Source organism: Gavialis gangeticus, unplaced genomic scaffold, assembly GCF_001723915.1.
Source record: "Gavialis gangeticus isolate Ggan-Ray unplaced genomic scaffold, GavGan_comp1, whole genome shotgun sequence".
NCBI classification, from domain to species: domain Eukaryota; kingdom Metazoa; phylum Chordata; order Crocodylia; family Gavialidae; genus Gavialis; species Gavialis gangeticus.
The window spans coordinates 35865768-35870366 of record NW_017729004.1 but is presented as its reverse complement, the minus strand read 5'-3'; the positions used below and the strand labels follow the sequence as shown (position 1 = coordinate 35870366).

General features: G+C 45.5%; 1 long non-coding RNA gene across 1 annotated transcript in view; it reads left to right on the top strand.

The window, feature by feature from the left end:
• Positions 1-4599, top strand: part of LOC109291289 — a 395467-nt gene that overhangs the window by 299752 nt on the left and 91116 nt on the right. The window contains exon 3 of the long non-coding RNA XR_002095803.1: positions 3530-3690. This is a non-coding gene — a long non-coding RNA (uncharacterized LOC109291289). The remainder of the gene's footprint in view (positions 1-3529; positions 3691-4599) is intronic.

The window sequence follows — 4599 nt, the reverse complement described above, 5'->3', positions numbered from 1 at the left end:
AGTGTGTGTACCTTATCTTCAGTCATCCTCAGGACAGATTCACGTCCAGTCATGTCAAGCCATGCCTTTAGAACTGTGGGGTTGATTACATGATCCTAGTTAACTCACACTTTCCATATCTTGAAGCTGGTAACATAGCCTTTGCACATTAAGGGATGTCGAAAAAACATCAATTTTTGCTGGGTTAATTTTCACAGTTGCCTATTTTATCTTGCCTATTCATTTTCCTTAATGATGCTCAGCATGTTGCTTAGCGTGTGCAGATTTTTCCTCCTGCAGCCTGCAAAGGTTCAGTGACTTCATGTAAGCAGAGTTTGGGAAACATTATTTTGGGAATAATCATTCTGCTGCCTGAATATACAAGGTAGCAAAGGGAACATTAAAGTTTCACTAGAACTTGAAACTGGCAAGGAGAAAACATGATTGGGTTTCTAAAGAAAACCTATTATTACTCCTGATTACATCAGGCTAAAAAGAAACCCTGTATATGATTTTCAGGATACTGTCATCTATTCCCACCCTGCATTACAAGACTTTCTGTCTCTCTCTTTGATGTGAATACATTTGTAACTTGGCTCCTGATGCCCATCAAACCTCCTTATAATCATGTTCATTCTAATAATACCATTGATAACACTAAAAATGGCTGGTTCCCTAGGATACAATATTGTAAAAGTTTAATGAAGCGTCTTCCCTACTATGTGTCACAAAGAAAACTTGTCAGTGAGAAGTTGGGTAGAGAGGAAATGTTTTGGGCACCAGAGCTTTCTTCCAGAGGCAAAAAAGATAGGCAGGGGTGGAAGGAAGTCAGGGGAAACAGCCATCTCAGAAGTGTTAATGATGTGCACACAGACAATGTGCAAGTGCTGATGGGGAGGGGGGGACACAACTCCACCCTGCTGTCAGTGCAGAAAATTTGAGGGGGCATGTGACCCTGTGGCCTGCCCCCCTCACCCATATGTCACCTATGGATGCACACACAAACAAGTGCTTTTGCATATGAAATACAGTAGGGAAGTTCTGGAAGAAAATGTGACGGGCTGGCTGGCAGTGACCTAGCCCAGGGGTCTGAAAGGGCAAAAGATGATTGGAGGACTTGGGATTCCCTTTCCTCACCAATCAGGCCCCAGAGACTCACCCTCCATTTCCCCTGATTGGCCCCTTGGGTCACCAGGAGGGGGGATAAAAGGGGCAGTGTGGCTGACTCAGGAGAGACTGGTGAGGGACCACAAGGAAGGAGATTCAAAGAGCTGGGCCAGCGGGGCAGGAGCAGTTGCCCCAGAAGAGCCTGAAGGAGTGGCACCTGCAGGCAGCAGTTGGACCCTCAGCAGTGCGGCATGCAGCCGCCAGGAGAGGCTCCCCGCTGGGCTCCAGGATCCCCTACGAGAGGCTGTGGCCAGCAGGAGAAGTTCCCCAGCTCCAGCAAGGATCTCAGTAGTGACCTGAGAGGTTCCCAGCCCTGCTTCCAGCTCCTCCAATAAAAGGCCCGGCAACTCCACGTGAGGCTGGGGCTCCGGGAAGGTCAAGACCCCTAGCAGTTTGGTATAGTGCTAGCACTGGTGGCTGTGTGGTAGTTTCCCCCTCCCATGTGGGAGAGCTGAGTTCATAGTCCCAGTTGGGGTGAAGGAAATGTAACAGGGAGAAATTCCTCTCGCAGTGGAAAGGGGCCATTGTGCTTTCTCCTGCTCCAGGTACCTAGGCCCTATATTTCCCTTGTCATTTGACATTTTGTATTTTGCTTTTTATATTTCACCAACCAGTATTGTTTGTTCTGCTGTTTGTGTTTTACATTTCAGTTAACCCTGTCATTTGTCGACTGGATGAATATATCTATGATTGTAAGTGTCTGACCTTTGTTGAATCCTGCCCCTTTGGGGCATTGTAATGTCCCCTATCCCCCCTGGTTTATACTGGTTATGTTCCCAGTATTGTTCTCTCATTAAAAAGTATATGGTCAAGTCCCCATTGGTGGTCTGGCTCTGCTCTATAGGGAGAGGAGAGTCCCTACACCTCCCACAGTGCTTGTGTACCTGCTTTGATCCCTTCAATTGGAGAGGGGGTACCTCTTGGAGTACCGCCCAGGTTACAAAAACAAAGGCTGCAAACTGGAGATTCAAGTTAGGCTATAATATGGAGGAAAGATTGTAAGGTAAGAACTGGAGAAAGGAAAGCCCTCTCATATATGATCTGACTCATGAATTGCACATGTAGAACACATATTATGAAGAATAAGTAGACAGACATGATCATGCATGGAAGATTGGAATGAACAAGAAGTGAATATGGCACATCAGAATTCAGAAGTAAAGTGAGGCAGGCTCATAAAATTTTTGCGGAAGAGAAGGAGAATTTTGACATCAGAACTAGTGAATGTTATAGAGAATTAGCATTAAATAATCCTGCTTCCTGGAGGCACCATTCTGGTGGTAGCACGCTGGACACTTTCCTCTCTTTTGTCCTCTAATCGTCCTAGATTTCAATGGCAGGATGCTTCACTACTGCAACGACACAGTTCCCTGCTGAATGTGGCAGCATGTATGTGCTTTGGTCCAAGTTGATTTGAGGTTGCCAAGAGCCAGGGGGAGAAGAACTGAGTGGCAAATGTCACCTATCTGGAGGCAAACTGCCCGGTCCACCCATCTCAAAAAATGACCTCAGCTTACCAGAGAAGCTCAAGTGGTTTGTCAGGTTGCTCCTTGAATGCTCACATGAGGGAGGTAAACTCATTTCTCATCAAACTGAGCTATCTTGTTTTACTGCCCTGAATCCAAATGCTGAAAGTTTGGTTCAGGGGACTTGCAACAGAACCAGTTGTGCTGCATGGTTAAAGACAAGGCCAGGGAAAGCCCCATGATCTTGTAGGCCATCTCCACAACACAGGATGCAGGAGAAGGCTGGTGATTTTGATGCCCTAGTAGCCATCTCCAGGGCATGAGCAGGAAAAAGAGGCTTAGTTTAGATCTTTCTGGTTCCAAATATATGAGGTTAGCCTGCTTCTAATTTCTCTAGACTCTTCAAGGTAAAACTCAATTGTAAGTTTTTGCTCAGGGTGCTTGTGCAATGGATGACTTGCTCTTTGTCCTAAATGCAGCACTATTTGCTAAGGAGAGGAGAGGGCTGATGCAGGACCTCAATGTACCAAAACATCCTGTTGTCTGTTCTTTTCACAGCCTTGTTGCTCTGTGAAAATCCTTTTTCTTAATCCTTGGTTTAGGATTGCCTGGGAAAATATTCTAATGAGCACTCTAATGCTGAATGAGAGTCTCCCTTAGGGAGTGGACTGCTACTGCACTAATGTTATGCTCATTATGCCGTGTGCTTCTCACACCCCAGAGTGCTAAATGTCAGGAAACACAAACTGCCATGATGGGCCTAATCCTCATGAGAAGAACTAAACTTTAATCACAAAGTGCTCTTAAACTTTCAGGAAAGTTAATTTATTTATAGTTCCTTTTTTGTTTCATTAGTTCCAGAGAGACTTCAAGTGACTCCCTGCTCTAAACATTACACATTTCCATTTTTGTTCTAGCATCCACATGTCAAAGCCAAAATCAAGCTTTCAAGGGAAATCTAAGAAACAGAAGCAAAAGAGATAAGAAAGCCCTGTGAAGCACTGATGGTGACAGCCCATATGACTTCAGTTCATCTGAGACCTTCCTATTGTGGATTTTTCTCACCTTCACATAAAAGGTACAGTATCTGTTACAACCACATATGTCTGCTCTAAAGATGGATTCCATTGATTGCTTGAACTTTGTGTACCTGATCTTGGTAGTGTTTAGAAGTCCACAGACAGACAAGATGTTCTTACTATTCATGCCTCTCCTACTCAGCTGCTGGATGTTGCAAATGTAACTCAAGCCTCAAAGATTTAGCAATAAAGGCCTGCTCCTACAGGCACCTACTACCAGCTGTAATGCTGACTCCTGTGAGCTGCCCCCAGGGTTTCAGTGGGATTGCTCACTATTATAAAGTTTTTTCTGCTGATTTGGGTCCTATTTGAAAAAAAAATACATTCAGTGGAAGATGAGAGGAGAGTCAATGTGCCTTAGATTAGATTACAGGGAATTCTAGAGTTGTGTGTGTGTAAATTGGGTTGGGTAGTCGTGATAACTCTTGCTGGATTAAGTTTCCTTCCCTTGTTCATTCTTCTGTCTCTTAAATTTTTAATGCGCTTACATCACTTATTGCATTGTATTATACTGTATCAATCCTATGCTTCAGGGCTTCTACCAGTTGTCTGCTGGGGCCAGGAAGAATTTCTGTTTTGCCTCTTTCCCTGCACCTTGAATATATTATATTGCTTCCAGTTTATTTTGTCTCCCTCTGAAGGACTAGACACAAGCCATTGCTAGAAGTGAGTCTGGCTGGGGTACGCTGGTGGGTCTAACTGAGAAATTCAACTAGTATAGGTCTCCAACAATGGGGACGGAGCTGACAAGCATCTGCAGACGGTGGCAGTGGGAGCAATGCTGGCGAGCGCCTGCAGACTCTGCCGGCGGTCTTGGTGGTGGGCTGCAGATGTTGCTGGTGGTGTTGATCCTGTTCGGGGGGGGGGGGGGGGGGGGGGGTGCCCGCCACCCCGGGCGCCCGCACCAA